General features: G+C 38.1%; 1 protein-coding gene across 3 annotated transcripts in view; it reads left to right on the top strand.

Moving 5' to 3' along the window:
• The window catches only part of LOC150103081 (putative phosphorylase b kinase regulatory subunit beta), an 860,602-nt gene that overhangs the window by 49,621 nt on the left and 791,712 nt on the right, over positions 1-19,269 (top strand). The gene's annotated exons all lie outside the window — the stretch shown is intronic.

Genomic DNA, 19,269 nt, shown 5'->3' with positions numbered 1-19,269 from the left:
AAGCTGATGCTACAGTCTCCCTGGGAAGGGCCGCAAAAACTGTTTTAATTTTATCCATTAACTGGGATTTTGTATTACTGGAAGTGCGATTGGTGTCTTTTTCAACTGCGCCCCATACAAAATAATCCATGGGGTTAAGGTCTGGGGAGTTTGGAGGCCAAACATTTGGACTGGTGAAGTCGTAGAAATTTTCAGACAACCATTTTTGACTTTTGCCAGAGGTGTGGCAAGGGGCCGAATCCTGCTGCCATACATACGGCCTACCATTGGCTACCCTTGTTATCCAGGGCTTGACTACAGTTAGCAACTCCACGAACAAAGCCCGAATTCCAATGCCAGGGTTCTTCAACACCTGTTCCTGCAGATTTGCGAGGAATTCTGCTGTACGAACGCAATCAGATCGTCTGCTAGGGATCTTTCTTCTTGCTACATCCTCGTAGTCACCATTGCAAGTCTCTAGTTCATGCCTGATTGTTTTTACTGTATTCAGGGAGCATTGGGCAGCAGTCGTAATATCCTTATTTTGATGGCGGGCACGAATCATCATGATACAAGTTATTCTCTTCCATGATTCAGGTGTGTTCCAGCTATCCATCCTTTCTGACATCTTGTATATGAATGAAGAAGGGTCCAACCTTTTAAATGAAGAGAAGTGTGTGTTAATACATGTAACTTACGGAAAAATATAATTAATTATAAATATGTCAAATTTATCCCGAACACCCTGTATAAGACACAGGCCAGAAGAGTGGCTAGTATGGTAAGGAAGACGAAATTAGAATATGAGAGGAGATTGGCCCTAAGATCCAAAGAAAATCCTAGGGAATTTTTTAGATATGTGGCCAGTATTAGGAGAAATGACTGTGGAAGAATGATATTGTGGGATAATAATGGGAATAGAGTGACTGATGCAGAGGACACAGTGGAATTGTTCAATGAACACTTTATTGGGGTATTTCATCCTGGAGGAGCCAGTTTTAATGCTAGAGTGATTGGGCAGGTTCGAGGTTTAGAGGTACAGGAGGAGAGTGTGTTTCAAATACTGAGTACTCTGGATGTCAGTAAAGCTGTGGGACTGGATGGTATTTCACCACGAGTTTTGAGAGAATGTGCTAGGGAACTGACAGTGCCTTTGACCTGGCTTTTTAGTGAAACTCTGGCTGTGGGAAAGGTGCCCATGCAGTGGAAGGAAGGTAAGATAGTGCCATTGCATAAGGGCAGTAGCAGATCGGAAGTTTCTAATTATAGACCAGTTTGTGTGTCATCAGTAGTTAGTAAGATCTTGGAGAAAGTAATGAAGGACCGTATACAGCATTGGGCAGATGAGAGTAATGTTATCTGTGAGACTCAACATGGATTTGTGAAGGGACGCTCTTGTTTTAGCAATATGCTAGCCTTTTATGATAAAGTTACAAGAGCATTAGATGAAGGAAAGGCATATGCTGCCATTTTGTTAGACTTAGTGAAGGTATTTGACAGGGTGCCACATGATAAGCTGATATTTAAGTTTCAGCACATGGGTCTGGATGACAGATTGGTCAACTGGATTCAGGATTGGCTGTCCAATAGGTATCAGAGAGTTGTGTATGGTGGGGCAGTTTCAAGGAAGCAGAGGGTTACAAGTGGGGGTCCCACAGGGCTGAGTACTGGGACCTATATTGTTTAACCTTTATATCAATGACATAGCCAGTGGATTGCAGGGGGATATTCAATTGTTTGCGGATGATGCAAAGCTGGGAAGGGTTATTAGTAATAGTGCAGATGTGGTAGCCCTGCAAGAGGATTTGAATAAGCTAGGTAGATGGGCAAATGAATGGGAATTTCGGTTTAATGCAGCAAAATGTAAGGTCTTGAGGTTTGGGAAACATCAATGGGACACTGCATACTCTATGGGAGGAGTTATACTGGAGGAAGTAGGGGAGACAAGAGGTCTGGGGTTGATGATTGATAGAAACCTGAAATTTAGGGACATATTGCAAAGGTGGTGAAGGTAACACAGAGGATTGCTACAATAATGAGAAGGACGCTGACCTGCAGAGATAAAACAGTTATCATTCCATTGTATAAGACCCTGATCAGACCACACTTGGACTATTGTTCTCAGATTTGGTCCCCAGGATTTGAAGGGGATAAATTAACTGTGGAAAGGGTAGAAAGGCGGATAACAAAGATAGTTTCAGGACTGTACAATGATAGTTATGAGGATCGGCTGAGGAAATGTGGACTGCAGAGTGGTGGATAGAGTAGGAGAGGTGATATGATTGAGACTTTTAAACTGTTGAGAGGTGGTTACAGGGTTGAACTGGGGTGTTCTTTCGCTTGGTTGAACAGCAGGAAGGAGTGATGACAACAGGCCATCCCTAGAAGGTACAAAAGGAAACTGTGAGCAAGAGGGTGAGGAGTGGTTTCTTCTTTGCATGGAGGGTGGTTGAACCATGGAATGCATTGCCTGATCGAGTGGTGAAAGCGAGAACGGTCAACAAGTGTAAGGAGTGGTATGATAGACTTTGTGTTTCTTGGAAAGACCTCTCACGATGAGTCTTCTGACTCCATGGAGGCCTGAATAATAATAATAATAATAACTGTTAAAATATTTTTCATGAAAGAAAACTTAAAACCAAATAAAAAGGTGGAATTAAAATGTCATAATTCTTTCTAAAAGTTTGTCTGAAGAACAAGTATTAAAGTTTTAATAGTTCCATCCTTTTGATTAGGATAGTGATGAGATTTAGCATGGATATAACAGCCTATATGAGCCTTCTTCCGAAGAACTGAAAATTGTAGGTTATCGTCTGGTTGATGAAGAATTAGAAGATATAAAAAAAAAAGCGCTGATTGTGTATTTACTTCTTCTTCTTCTAAGGTGAGTTAGATCCTGGGATGAAGTGTATTTAATTTAGAAAGAAACTGCTGTAATTCAGAGGAAGAGTCATTCCAAAGCAAAAACATCATCTATATCTGTACCTGTGTGTGTGTGTGTAGGTCTAGGTGAAATGTTATCAAAAATGTATTGTTCAGAGTGTTCTGTGAAGAAGTTGGCAGCAGTAGGAGAAACAGGATTGCCCATTTGATTTGTTGATATAATTTGTTTTTAAAGGAGAAATAACCAGAATGTATTATAAAATGAAATAGTTTAACAATATCTGAAGCAAATTCTTCTTGAAATAATTCAGTGGTGTCAGATAAAGGCATATTAGTAAACAAGGATATAACATCTAAACTAATCATATTTGAGGCATCCAGATGAAGATCAGAAATTCCAAAAAAATCCAAAATATTGGATTTTTAAAAATTCCAATATTTTGGACTTTTAAAAATCGAAAGTATTTTTAAAATCCAAAGTATTTTTTATATAAGTAGCAGTTCTTCTAGTTGAAGTAGCAAGTAAATTAGATAAGAATTTAGAAATGTTATAAGTGAGAGAGACAAAATCATGTCCTTTTGAGAAAAAGTTCATCCTATGTTGGATGGCTGGAAATATTGATGACGAGTCTATCCATATCATATCACAGACATTAAAAGTACTAGTTCTTGAGTGGCTTAGAATTGAATCAAACTTACGCTTTAAATTATCACAAGAAGCATTAAAAACATGCAGATAAGAAGTTGATGAAATGCATAAAATAGTGTTACAAATTTTAGCCACTAATATGTATTCTAAAGATTATTGAAACATACTTTATGAACTTTGGGAAGACCGTGCAATCTAGGTAGATGAAAGAAGGTTTTAAGCTTTTTCTTTTGACCTTCATCCCAGATAGAAACATTATTGATAAGATAATTAAGTCTGTTTAGTGACTATTGGTAGGATCATATGTGAGGGGCCTGTAAGTTGAATAGTCTCGAAGTAATAAACATTTATCTCTTGTATCCGCTGTCGTGGTTTGCCGAGCGGTTAGCATATCCGCTCTCCAGCCAAAAGCCTGTGGGTTAGAATCCTGCCTTGGGCGTGGATGTTTGTGATTGTCTGTGAAAATGGTGGTTTTGGTGGGCGTTAGATATGGTTGTAGTTCGTGGAATGAGTGAGTGGTGGAGACAGAGAGATGTAGAGTAGATGCCCTCCCTCGATGAGTCTTTGGACTCCCTGGAGGTGTCATATAATAATTATATAAGATAATAAAAATATATAATTATATTTTTCAAGTAACTGCTTCCTTGGATAGAGGAGAAGGATACACAGTAATATACTTGGATTTCGCAAAGACTTTTGATAGAGTACCTCATGATAAGTTGGCAGTCAAACTAGAGCAGATGGGGTTGGATATTAGATTAGTGCATTGGATTGGAGACTGACTATCTGATAGGTATGAACAAGTTGTGTATGGGGGGTGTGATATCCAGGAAAAGGAAAGGCACTAGTGGAGTGCCTGAGGGGTCTGTTTTAGGGCCATTACTGTTTAACTTGTATATTAATGATATTGGCGAAGATTTGGATGGAGATATTCAGTTGTTTGTAGATGATGCAAAGTTGGAATGAACCATAAAGAGTAGTGAAGATGTTGTGGCCTTGCAAGAAGACTTGAATAAATTGAGTGATTGGGCATGGAAATGGGGATGTGAGTTCAATGTTGCAAAATGTAAGGTTTTAAAATTAAAAACAAAGATGGGATACAGAATTTATGCTTGGTGAGAATATATTATTGGAGGTAGAGGAAATAAGAGATCTGGGTGTGATAGTGGATAAGGATCTAAAATTTATGGTACACATCGCCAAAATTGTGAAAACAACACAAAGGCTTCTGGGAATGAAGGACGCTGACATGTAGAAGTAGGGAGATTCTTGTTCTGTTGTATAAGGCTTTGATTAGGCAGCACATGGACTATTGTGCCAGATTTGGTCACCAGGTTTTCAGAAGGATGAAGAGATGTTGGAAAGGGTCTAAAGGCGACTGACTAAGGTAGTTTCTGACCTCTGGAATGTGGAGTATGAGGAAAGATTGATAAGATGTAATTTGCAGAGTCTGGTGGAGAGGAGGAAGAGGGGGGATATGATAGAGACCTACAAGTTGGTAAGGGGTTGTTATAAGATCAGTGGTGGAGAAGTTCTACAGAGAATAGTGGGAGATCAGGGCAAAACCAGAGGTCATCCCTGTAAACTGTATAAAGAGGGTGAGTAGGGGAGTGAGAGGCAGGTTTTTTCATGCAGAGTTGTAAATGATTGGAATGCCTTGCCTGAGAGTGTGGCATCTGCAAGGAGTTTGAGTGTGTTTAAGACACGTATGATGAGATGCGTGTGATAAAAGGACCTCCCAAATGAGTCTTTGACTCTTTGAGTTTTGGGGTAATAATAATAATAGTATTCTTTTCTATCTTGAACAACAGTCTTTCCCTTGTCAGCCTTAGTAATAATTAAATAATTGTCATTCTTCAAGGAATTCAGCTCTTTAAATTCAGAGAAAGGAAGATTAAGATATGGAGGCTTGGATTTCAATGTACTAAAAAGAATTTTTGTACAGTGAAAGAATCCTGTTAGCTGTGAGATGAGGATCGAAGACCTCTATCTATACTATGATAAAAGTTCATAAAGAATAGCTTATTGGGGGAGACAGTGAAATCATGTCATTTTGATAAAACAAAAAATTCATCCTCTCTTAATTGACAGCCATAAATATTGATGACTAGACTATTCATATCACAGACATTTAAAGTACTGTTACTAGAGTGGCTTACAATTGAATCAAACTAATGCTTGAATTATCATGAGAAGCATTAAAACATGCAGGTAGAAAGTTGATGAAATGAATAAAATACAAATTTCAGCCACTAATATAGATTCTAAAGATTATTGAAACATACATCATCATCTACACACAATGCCATCTGCTGTCCACTACTACTAGTAATTTTTTGTCTGTAAATTGTGTACTCATGGCTGATTTGTCTGTATACAATATGAAAAACCCTAGTTTCCAGGAGGAAAAAACCCTGCTACCTCTGTATGAGATTGGTTAACTCACCTTCAACTGACAGAACCCCAAATAAAGTTTCCTCTCATCATGATGAGAATCAAACTTAGGCCTTTTTCAATTGAAGTGCACAATGTACCATCGTTCTTCTAATTGCACAATGTAGGAGTCACAGGAATGAGGAGTTAGCTGGAAAAGAGATCAAGGTAGGTTGAGGGATTTTCAAAAACTATCTAGTAGATGCAATGTCTAAATATATTCCAAGGGTGAGAAGGTTAAATAAGGTAGGTGTGAAATGGATGAATAAAGAGATTAAGCATGCGATACAGAGAAAAAGGGCATTATGGAGGCAGCATAAGAGAAGTGGAAATAACCAATTCCATGAGGACTACAAAGACCAGGCAAGGCAGGTGACTTGGTTGGTGAGGGTAGCTAACGAGAGGTATTAACAGCAGTCAGTTAATGAAGCCAGAAAGAATCCTAAGGAGTTCTTTTGATATGTAGCCAGCAAAAGAGAGAATGATTATGTAAGGATGACATTGATTGGAGAAAATGATATAAAAATGGCTGTTGCAGAAGGTGTGGTGGAGATACTTAATGAGCAGTTCATAAAGGTCTTTCAATCCTGTGAATGTGACTTCATGGAGAGATTGAGAGCAGTTGATGATGGTGAAGAGAGACTGACTGTAAGTGAGCAAGAGGTGTACGGGGAGTTTAGCAAACTAGATGTAAATGTGGCTGTGGGATTTGATAATATATCACCACATATTCTGAAGGATTGTGCCAGGGAGTTGATGCCGGCCTTGACATATTTTTTTAATATGAGTCTTGCACTGGGTCAAGTTCCTAAGAAGTGGAAGGAGGGCAAGATTGTGCCACTTCATGAAGGAGGTGATAGAACTCAAGCATCAAACTATAGGCCTATCTGTGTGTCAGGTGTTGTGAATAAGTTGTTGGAGAAGCTTGTGAGAACTAGCATCCAGAATTGGGTTGACAACAATGGTATTATCTTTCATGGACAGCATGGATTTGCTAAAGGGAGGTCATGTTTTAGTAATCTACTTACTTAAGGTGATTGCTTCCTTGGACAGAGGAGAAGGATACACAGTAATATACTTAGATTTCGCAAAGGCTTTTGATTGATTACTGCATGATAAATTGATAGTCAAACTAGAGCGGATGGGGTTGGCTATTAGATTAGTGCATTGGATGGAGACTGGCTATCTGATAGGTATCAAGATGTTGTGTATGGGGGAGCAATATGCAGGAAAAGGAAAGTACTAGTGGTGTGCCTCGGGGTCTGTTTTAGGGCCAGTGCTGTTTAACTTGTATATTAATGATATTGGTGAACACTTGGATGTAGATATTCAGTTGTTTGCAGAAATTGCAAAGTTGGGACGAACCATGAAGGGTAGTGAAGATGTTGTGGCCTTACAAGAAGACTTGAATAAATTGAGTGATTGGGAATGGGAATATGAGTTCAATGTTGCAAAATATAAGAAATTAAAATTTTAAAAACAAAAATGGGATGCAGAATTTATGCTTGGTGAGGATAGACTGTAGGAGGTGGAGGAAATAAGAGATCTTGGGGTGATAGTGGATAAGGATCTGAAATTTAGGGGACACATTGCCAAAATTATGAAGACAACACAAAGGCTTCTGGGAATGATGTGGAGGACACTGACTTGTGGGGAGATTCTTGTTCCGTTGTATAAGGCTTTGATTAGGCCACACATAGACTATTGTGCCCAGATTTGGTCACCTGGCTTTCAGAAGGACAAAGAGATGTTGGAAAGCTCATGAGGTGACTGACTAAGGTAGTTTCTAATCTCTGGAATGTCGAGTATGAGGAAAGATTGAGAAGATGCAACTTGCAAAGTCTAGTGGACAGGAGGAAGAGCGGAGATATGATAGAGACCTATAAGTTAGTAAGGGGTTGTTATAGGATCAGTGCTGGAGAGGTTCTACAGAAAATAGTGAGAGATCAGGGGAGAACCAGAGGTCATCCCTGGAAACTATATAAAGAGGGTGTGAGAAGCAGGTGTTTTTCATGCAGACTTGTGAATGATTGGAATGCCTTACCTGAGAGTGTGGTGTCTGCAGAGAATTTGAGTTTGTTTAAAGCACAGTATGATGAGCTGTGTATGATAAAAAGATCTCCTAGATGAGTCTTTGACTCCATGGGGTCTTGGGTAATGATGGTAATAATAATATGAAAATGAAACTAAAAAAAATATATATGTACTGGTATTTTTACTTTATGATGTGATAATGTTTTTGGATTAAGAACATCAAATTAAGTATATAACACACAGTTTATTAAGCATAAATTTCTTGTACAAGTTTATAAATAAATAAATAAAATATATACAGTAATTTTAATAAAAATTTTATATAGCAAACCTAAAAAACGTTTTATGCAGCAAGCATCTTAACAACAGACCTAGTGAAAAATGTGAATTTCATTAAATAACAAATTTATTTGTATACTAGATGAATGAAAAAAAAAAAGGATTATTACAATTTTCTGAAGGTGTTGCATCCATATGTCACTGTTAATAAAGGTGCTAGTATGGCTATACTGTTTCATACCATCCCAGAACAGGCACCATATATATTTTATATATCAGCCACTTGAGAGATCTCAAGAGCTATTACACAACAATACTGTGAGTAAGTATTTATTTCATATGGGGTTTTGCCTTTCTTCCCCAGTCCCTTAGGATAGGTTGAGCCCTCCTAATGAGGAGTTAAGTATGTATTTTATAACTGTAGATCTGTGTGTGTTCATGGGGCCAGTTTGACTGTTCTGATGGACGAAAAACCAGAGTTTCCGGGTAAAAAACTCTCTACGTCCATATGAGATCAGCTTACTCATCTTTAATCAAAGGAGACCCAGATAAAGAAGAGGCAACTTGCAGAATCTGGTGGACAGGACGAAGAGGGGCGATATGATAGAGACCTACAAGTTAGTAAGGGGTTGTTATAGGATCAATGCTGGAGAGGTTCTACAGAAAATACTGGGTTTGATTCCCATCGTCATGTCATGGATGGGAATCGAACCCAGGTCTTTCTGACCAAAGGGCTTCGTCTCCTGACTGAACTATGGAGGAAAATAATTTGTTAATGTGTTTCTTGAAGACCTGATGGTTATAAATTGAAAAAAAAAAAAAAAACAATATGGAGAAGACTGCCAAAGAGCAGAGGTTAAGGAACGAAATCAAGAGAATGAGAAGTTGGTTCAATGAGTTTGGAGTTGAACCGTAACATGGGTGTTGATCAGCGGCTGCTCATGTTTGTACGTGATTAGAAAAGTGGAGGGATGGTAGCAGCCAGTTCATTGGAGAAGCACCCATGGAAATACCTACAGAAAAGAATTTAGCAACAGTGTATCTATGGGAAAGTGACTGGAGGAAGTCATTGGGAGAGGGTTTTCAATTTAGCAAATTGTTCACTTTGATAATAAGCTGAATTTGCTTGAGCATTCAGAGGGAGACCTAGTGCACTACCCAAAATTTGAGAACAGTATTTTAAGGTTGGCAGATTTTAGCTTTATAAAGTGTTAGGAGTTGAGTAGGTGGGAAGTACTGTTTGGAATGAAAAACAATATCAAGCTTAATTTGGAAGCTGAAGAGGCTATGGATCTGATGTATTTGTGTTAAGATAGGTTAGATATGAAAGCTAACCCAAAAAGAGAAAACTGCTCCTAGTTGAGAGGAAAATAGAATATTGTTAAAAGTGAGAGAAAAAGAAGTGCAGTGCTTCTTCCTGGAAATGAGATAGGATTGTGTTTTGGTAGCATTAAAATTCACAAGAATAGCAAGAAAAGCATTATTTAAGGTCTTGGTTAAAGAAGAACTTAAGTCTGAATTACCTGAGCACTACAATGTTTTAAAAATGAAAAAGAGGAGCAGAGAATATAGTAATCAACAGAGCTATGTATAGAATTGGATGTCGGAGATGGAAGATTGTTGATGTATAGGAGGAAGAGTGTAGGTTAAAGCATGGGGACCTGGGGTACATCTCCATTTATAGAAAAATTTGATGAAACCATCCATATCCTGCAATGAATGGCTGGAAAGAAAGCTGTCAATTCATTCACAGTGGAAAAAGTGAATACCATAAGACACTAGGTTGTTAAAAAACCGTGATACCAAGTCAATCAGTGAAGCCCTGAAAATATCAAGAGCAACCACATGAGTTTCTTCAAACTTTTCCATGGCGTGCATCCAAAGGTTGGATGAGGTTGGCAAGGAAATCTGCAGTGGAATCAGAATGTCAAAATCCATATTGGAGATTACTAAGTAATTGGTGAGTCTCCATGTAGTGAAGCAGTTGGCTGTTGATGATCTTTTCAATTCTTTTTAATAGTACAAAGGTCAGAGAAATAAGGTGATAGTTTGACAGTTGACTTTTCTCTCTCTTTTTTGTGAACATTTTGGATAATAGCATGTTTCCAATAAGTTGGATAGAGGCCAGTCAGGTTGACTGGCCTCTATCCCAATGTATGACAGGTTGACATGCCAGAGCCTTGACTCCACTATCATCAGATTTTATATTTTCAGACTTCGACATCATTTCTTACTGTATTAGTCTCCCTAAATCTTGGGGTCGCCCACTGTATCTTTTTTTCCTACCATCCTAGCCCTAAACATTCCTTTTGCTTACCTATCCTCTCCCATTATGCTGAATTGATCATACTACCTTAGATTAGCTCTCCTCACGTATTCTTGAATATCAAGTTCCTTCTTAATATGATTCTACCATTTATGCCATTTATTCACAGCCCTAATTTTTTTCAGAATTTTTATATCCGTGGTCTCATCTTTGGTCAAGTGTTTTATTTCTTACCCAACACTCAGATCCATAAGTTAAAATTCATTTGAACACTCTATTGTATATAGATAGTTCAGTGTTTTCACTAATTTCTCTCTTATTTCATATAAATTTATTCAGTTTACTCCCCAGTTGCTAAATATGTTGTCTGTTTCCATTTTAAGTTTGTCATCTTCACTAAAAATTATGTCTAAATAGTCGAAATGGTTTACTGTTCTTTGGATTCTCTATTCAGGATGCAGTCAATATTTTTAGTATTCCTGCCTATTTTTGTAGTCATTTTTTTTATTGGTGATTTCATAGCAGATTTATTACAGCAGTTGTTCAGTTTAGTCAGAGAATCCTGCAGACTTATACTGGATTTATTTAAGAGTATAACATTTCCAATTTGATTTCTAGCCTAATGCCGCTTATTTATCTATGCAACTTATCTTTATGATGTGATCCATATAGAAGATAAATGATAGTGGAGATAATATGCACTCTTTTTTTTATTTATTTATACATCTAGTATAACTAAAAAAACAAATACAACTTAAAACCTAGTATTTATTATTCCATTTGCACTCTTGTCTCATACCTGATTTAACATCAAACCATCTTTTTATACCTCTTTCAATTCTAACTGCTGAATTACAACTCAAATATATACTATTTGTTGCTTGATATAATGTACCATTTTATTATTCTTATTATAATACCTTCCATTAAATTCATTCACACTAGATGCACTCGCTACCCCTAAAGGCAAACTATTCCACTCACTCACTCACTGCTCTCTGGGAGAAAAACCTAGCTCTTACCCTTTATGCTCCATCATACACCATATAATTTTAACATAATTTTTTAAACATATTTAAACCATATTATATAATTTTAGATGGGGGGTGCTTAAGGGTCAAAGCTGTATAACTGAGAGGAGACATCCACATGGCCTTTAAAGGAACACTGAGAACTGACCAGGGGCTTGTGACCTAATGTCCAATCTTCACCTTTTCATGGTGAAGATTGGACATGGTGTATACTGTTAGGTATCTACCTGGATACTGAACGGACGAGGATGGGCTGGCAATTTGTGATTTAGCCGACCAAATTGTATTCTTATTGGCTTCATCCACAATATAAATGATGGTACAGCACGACAGAATTTCATGCCGGCTGGGGCATCGTCTTGTTAAACAAGGTCGCCCCCTGTTGTTTTTGCCAGGAAACCAGGGCGAACAGCGAAAAGTCAGCTGCTAGAACAAATCCTAAAACACATCCTAACTCATTATCACCAGAGTTCAAGATCGGTACTATCAGCATAAGAAGCCTGAATGGCAAAGAAATGGAGCTAGCTGAGGAATTGGATAAGTACCAGATCGACATAATAGGGTTGACTGAAACAAAAAAGACAAAAGCTGGTAAGATCTTTCTGAACAATACATACAAAATGTTATATTCAGATAATGACAATCAAGGAAAGGAAAGAGTAGCCATAGTATTTAACACTAAATATGAGGCTAATCTACTTGAATGGCAGGCAATATCCAGCAGAGTGATGTGGGCAAATATCAGAATGGGGAACTGGATGAAGAGACTTATTTGTGCCTATGATCCCACAGAAGGTTCTACTAAGGTAGAAGTGGAGGAATTTTTTGAGGCTTTAGAGAAAGCAACTGACACAATGAAAAATGAAAAGTTGGTCCTTGTTGGGAATCTAAATAGCAGAGTAGGAAATGACTGTCAGACATACAAAAATATTTTGGGAAATTTGGAGAAAAAGAGGAAAGCTAATGATAATGGCAAATAAATTATTACTAACACAATGTTCCATTATAAAAATGTGCACAAATTCACATGGAGAGAAGAGACAAGGAATAAGAAAAGTCTCATTGATTCCTGTTATTGTTGATAGTGATGTTTTCTCACTGGTACAGGACACTAGAGTGTACAGATGATTTGAAATTGGAAGTGGTCACCATTTAGTCTTGAGCAGAATAAAATTGAATTTCATATCGAAAAGAAGAACATGTAAGAAAGTTTTAAAGCGAATAAAAGTTGAGCAGCTCTCAGATGTGAACTGTAGATGAAAATACACAAACAAATTCAAGCAAAAAATGAGAGTTTGAAAGCAGGAACCAAACCTTGGAGATCCAGTGGCAAGCCGTGAAGAAAACATTGATAGATTAAGCAACAGAGGCATGTTTTTTTTATTTATTTATTTTATTTTATTTTATTTTATTTTTAATGTAGGACCCATATACAAGAGGTTGGTTGGTCACCCTGTATTACATTAGTACAGTATATGGGTTGCGAAAGGAGAAACTTGTTTACATTAGATTTTTTGAATGCACCTGTATGTTGTATTTCTTGGGAAATACATCTGGGGGAAGACTGTTCCACAATACTGCAGTAGCAGGGATGAATGAGAAGGAAAAGAAATTTGTTCTGTGGGTTTCAAGGTGTACTGTGAAAGGATGTTGGGCAGCAGCTGTACGTGTTCCAATGGACTTAGTACAGGGTGGGGGAATTATTGATGCTGTTTCAGATGAACATTTCCCATGAAAATATTTATAGAATATACAGGGTGGGGGGTTGTGAGGGATGGGTCATTTATTTGTCTAATTGTTCTCCTCTGTATTGAGTTGAGCATTTTGAGGGAGCTTATTGGAGCCTCACTCCAGATGTGAGAGCAGTATTCGAGAGCTGGGCTGATTTGTGACTTATATAGTGTTAACAGCTGTTTGGAGGTGAAGTAGCGTCTTGAGTGAAAGAGGAAGCCTAGTTTTTTTGGAAGCTGAGGATGCAATGGTTGTGATGTGTTTATGCCAGGAGAGGCTTGATGTGAAGGTAATTCCGAGAAGAGAAATTTCATCTTGTCTGAGAATTTGAGTGTTATCGAAGACAGTGCTAGGGGGAAAATGGTTCTTTTTTGTGAGAAATAAGACAGAACTGGGTTTTACTAGCATTGAAGTTGACAGGGTTATCTGAGCCAATGGGGCTCAGATAACCTTGGATACCTTGGAGGTCAGAATTAAGGGCAGTGGTGGTTGATGTTCTGTGGGTTGAAGTGAATTGTGTAGAGTAGGGTTTGTCAAATGAAAGGGATCTTACTACTAGAAAAATGAAAGAGAGGAATGTAATGTGCTGTCATCTGCAAAACTGTGTATTGAGTTTGAGGTCAACTGAAGTAGGTCATTGATATATAGAAGGAAGAGGATCGGTGAGAGAACTGAGCCCTGTGAGATCCCAGCATTTGTTGAATGGTGAGAGGATAGGGAGCCATCTACCATCACACATAGTGTGCATCCAGACAAGAAGCTGGCAATCCATCTGCAGAACCCCTGAGGCAGTCCAAATGATGAGAGTTTGCTTAGTAAGCCTTTTTGTCAGACTTGGTCAAAGGCTTTTGAGATATTGAGCGCAACTACTTGGAATTCACCGAATTTCTCCATGGCGTTTGTCCAGTGCTGGGTGATGTATGAGAGTAGATCTGTTGAACAGCTTTGACGAAATCTATACTGGTGGTCGCTTAATAGCTGGGTTCCTTCAAGGTAGATTAGGAGTTGAGAGTTGACGATTTTCTCCATTACTTTAGATAGGACTGAAGTGAGTGAGATAGGGCGGTAGTTAGATGGTAGTGATTTATCACCCTTTTTTAAGAATGGGTTGAATATAGGTCAGTTTCCAGGTTTTGGGATATATATCGGTGGAATAAAAGAGTGTGTACAGGTGACATAGGATAAGAGTCAGCTCTCATCACTCCTAGCTTTCTCCGCCTTTGCAATGAGTTGCCCGGTGTGTGGTACTACCTTACCACAGTCCTGAAGATACTTTCAGGTGCAAACTTTGTTTGCTCACACTTGGATAAAGGATTAAACTAAACTTATTATAGTCTAACCAAGTGAAAAATAAACTCTCAACATCTTTCTCTGAATCTGGAGTAATTTAATAATAAGGTTGTTACATCCTTTGGCAAATCCTATAGGTTGGGATGACCTTTCATTACTTCTGCCTGGTCTCTCCACTACTGGGCCTGACTACCACTGACGAGACCTCAATAAAGGTCGAAACCAGTATATGGGTAGTGGCCCTTGCCTTAATGCATAGCATTACACATGTTTGCAAGGAGATGTGCTTTGCATTATGGGAGATACTGAGATAGGAGTAATGAGAGCTTTCTCTACCTTTGCAACGAGTTGCCTGATGTGGTACTACCTTACCCCAGTCCTGAAACTTTCAGGCGCAAATTTTGTTTGCTCACACTTGGATAAAGGGTTAAACTAATCTTATTATAGTCTAAGTGAAAAATAAACTCTCAATTCCTTTGAGTTGTGTTTGCAGTTTTTGCTACATGGTGGATAAAAAGTTCGACTTCAACTTTTTGTCCACTATAACTTCAAGATCTCTAGCCTTGTCAGTTACTCCAAGCATAATAACACCAATATAATATGCCTTTGGATATCTCATTACACCAAGGTGCATGAAAGATTACACTCACTGAGATTGAATTGATAGCCAATATCATTTATCCACACTTTCAGCCTATTCATATCACCCCACAAATGCTGTATATTAATAGTATCTGATTGCCCTGCCTATCTTTGCAGCATCAGCAAACAGTTGATCTCCTGTTGGTCCCTTTCCAATAGAATAAATTGGAACAACAATTAGATTAAATAACCATGGTTTAATCTCTGGGAGCACATACTGATCATCTAAGGTGATCAGTAAATATATCAGTATTTAAGGCTCTTTCCTGCCCTAAAGAACTCAAATTATACAAACAAGTCAAGAGCCTAGCCAATTTGGCTGAACATTCCATTAGCATGCATGCTGATATCCCATCTGTCCCTATTGTTCAATTCTTATCCAGGTTATACAACAGCTCTAGAACCTTCTTCTCATGCACCTTTATTTTGTTACGTACATCTGTACATGTAGCAAAAATGCACAAGGTTGATAGATCTTGGGGAAGTGAGCACTAGTTATTTGAACTGTCACATCCAGGGCTTCAGAAATACAGTTAACATCTACTAGCCTGGGGAAAAAGTTTACTCGCCCAAGGCATTGGTATACATTATATACATATTGTTATAGGTAATATTATAAAAACGAGTGAAAATGTTATGTTGACAAAACAAAGTAAAACATTCCATGGGAAGTTTTTGGTATCGAGACTACATTATTATTATTATTATTATTATTATTATTATTATTATTATCCAGACCTCCATGGAGTCAAAGGACTCATCGTGGGAGGTCGTTTTTAGGAAACACCAAGTTTATCATACCACTCCTTGAACCCATTCGACCAAGCGAAAGAACCCCCCCCCCCCAATGTCTACCCTGTAACTGCCTCTCAACAGTTTAAAAGTCTCGATCATATCACCTCTCCTTCTTCTATCCACCAAACTCTACAGTCCACATTCCCTCAGTTGATCCTCGTAACTGACATTGTGCAGTCCTGAAACCATCTTTGTTATCTGCCTCTGTACCCTTTCCACAGTTAATTTATTCCATTCAAATCCTGGGGACCAAAGCTGAAGACAATAGTCTAAGTGTGGTCAGATCAGGCTCTTATGCAACTGAATGATAACTCTTTTATCTCTGCAGGTCAGCGTCCTTCTCAGTATTACAGCAATCTTCTGGGTTACCTTCACCACCTTTGCAATACACTCCCTGAATTTCAATTTTCTATCAATCATCAACCTCCAGATCTCTTGTCTCTCCTACTTCCTGCATTATAGCTTCTCCAATCGAGTATGCATCCTCTCATCGATGGTTCCCAAACTTCAAGACTTCACATTTTGCTGCATTAAACCAACGCCCAATTCATTTGCCCATCTGTCAAGTTTATTCAAATCCTCTTGTAGGGCTGCCACATCTGCACTATTACTGATAACCCTTCCCATCTTCAAATCATCCGCAAAGAACTGAATATCCCCTTGCAATCCATTCACAATGTCATTGATATAAAGGTTGAACAGTACAGGTCCCGGCACTGAGTCTTGCAGAACACCACTTGTAACCTTCTGCCTCCTTGATTTTGTCCCACCATACACAACTCTCTGATACCTGTCAAACAGCCAATCCTGAATCCAGTTGACTAACCCTACATCTAAACCCATGTGCTGCAACTTAAATATCAGATTATAATCTGATATTTCAGTTTTGCCTTCCTCACCATACTGGTCACTCTCTTGGCCTGCGTCTTATATTCTTCATGTATCTGCCTTCCACCTCTCTCCTTATATCTCTTCCATAATCTCTTTTTCAACTGCAGTTCCTGTTTGTCATCCACTTGACCCCAAATTGTGTTTGCTTCTTCACTCGTGGAATACAGCTTACTATTGCTACTAACAAATATCCTTTCACAATTTCCAAAGCACTAATGATATCCTAGCCTTCCAATTCTGCCCTCCATGGAACTGTCCCTAGTTGATACCTAAGACTGTTATAATCACCTGCCTTATAATTCCACGTACGTTCCCTTTTCTTTGATACACCTGTATGTCTATTCATCTTCCAAGTCGAAACCACATGATCACTCTCTCCAACTGGTGGGAGAGATGTCATCTCACTTATTAGGAGCTCTTCTGATACTATAACCAAATCCAAAACTCTTGAACCTCCTGTTCCCTTTATTGCATGTTGCCTAAGACATTTGTCCCTCAAGAATTCTAGAAATTCCATTCCCTTATTGCTACATGCATCTTCCTCTCCCCAATTTATACTGCTGTAGTTAAAATCTCCCATAACAATCATTCTTCTTGTACTTACCAAGCTCAACTGCCTAAATATCTTCTGCTCCCCACTCTCTGTGCTTCCTGGTTTATAGCAACACCCCCACTAAATATCTCGCCTTGGCCACTTACCTCACACCATATGCTTTCAAAACCATTAATGTCACTGTCTTCCAAAGTCTCCACTCTTAGAGGACATAAGTCATCACTTATCATAAGCAGTACTCCACCACCACATTTTCCTTTCCTATCCTGCCGAAAAATGCTGTTCCCTGCCATTTCAATTCCTGTTATTATATATCATCCTCCGTCAACCACGTCTCAGAGATCCCAATAATTTTTGGCCAGGCTGACACTATTAGTGCCACCAATTCATCTCCTTTATTTCGGATACTCCTGGCATTAGTATAGAGCATAAAAATATCACTGCTTCTATACCTATCATTGTCCCCTCTTGACTTCACTGGACTCGGTGTTACCTGATGTCGTCCACCTTTCCCCAAGCACCCATTCTTGCAAGAGGCCATCCCTGCTACCATCCACCCTGGGAATTCTTCTTTCCCTGCATTGACACACTGACTCAATCATCACCCCCAGATCTCTTGTCTCCCCTACTTCCTCCAGTATAGCTCCTCCAATCGATATAATATAAATAAGTAAATATAAATAAAGTAAATAAATATATAAATATAACACACACACACACACACACACACACACACACACACACACACACACACACACACACACACACACACACACACACATATATATATATATAAAATAAATATAATAAAAAAAATAAATATGATATAAATAAATAACAATATAATATAAATAAGGAACTTATTAAAAATAAGCGATTTAAATCTGACAAGTTTCATATGTTGTAAGACTTACAACATATGAAACTTGTTGTAAGTCTCATATGTTGGAAGAAGTGGTACATAAAAGTTTTACACAAAAAGCTTATTAACAATTGATTATACATATTATTTTTTTAGAACTTCACAACTGTTAAATATAATTGATAAACCAGAATACAAATGGTAAATTCTTTACTGTATGCATGTTGGAACATTGCTAGTTGTTGCTATCATGTTCTGTGGTATCACATGTGCTATATCCTAGGTCTGTGGCAGTTAAATTTTTGATGAAAGCAGACTAGAGATCCTAAGCATTTGTGAGGCTTCTTTAAATTTTTTTGTAAAACAGTTACAATTAATATATGACATTTTTGTTTGTTGCCAGAGTACTTATAGCCAGTAATGGTTGTGTGGAATGCCAGGCCTGATTTATGCTGTCTTCTTTTTTTGACGTCTTTTATGTGTTCAGACATGCAGATCTCTCCCGACCTTCCTGTCTGGGCTGCATAACAAATGCCACAAGTGCAATGAATCTCATAGACACCTGTTTTTTTCTTGGGGTGATGTAGAGGTTTTGGTGGATGTAGGAATTTTAATATTTTTTGTAAAGGTAAAAAAGCCACTTTTATGTTGCTCTCGCAGAGCAATGCAGTCACTTTGTCTGTGACATTTCTCATTTAAGGCAGCGTGATTGCATTCTTGAAATCTTGTTTAAGTAAGGGAGATGTATTAAGAATTTTTCTGATCATCTTGGGTTCAAAACCATTAAGTGTGAGGTTCTGTTTCAGGTATGCCCTATTTTGAAAAGTTTTAATTTTTCTCTACATTATACATAATTATTCAGAAATAGGCTTTCTTTTAAGGTGAGTTTAAAATATATGCCACAGCACAGCTCATCACAACTCAGTTGGTGTTTTCTTTAGTTTATTGTTC

This window comes from Typopeltis vanoorti, chromosome 9 (assembly GCF_054136105.1).
Source record: "Typopeltis vanoorti isolate ZY-2024b chromosome 9, IOZ_Tvanoo_1.0, whole genome shotgun sequence".
Taxonomy (NCBI): Eukaryota; Metazoa; Arthropoda; class Arachnida; order Uropygi; family Thelyphonidae; genus Typopeltis; species Typopeltis vanoorti.
This window is presented reverse-complemented; position numbering and strand designations above follow the sequence as displayed.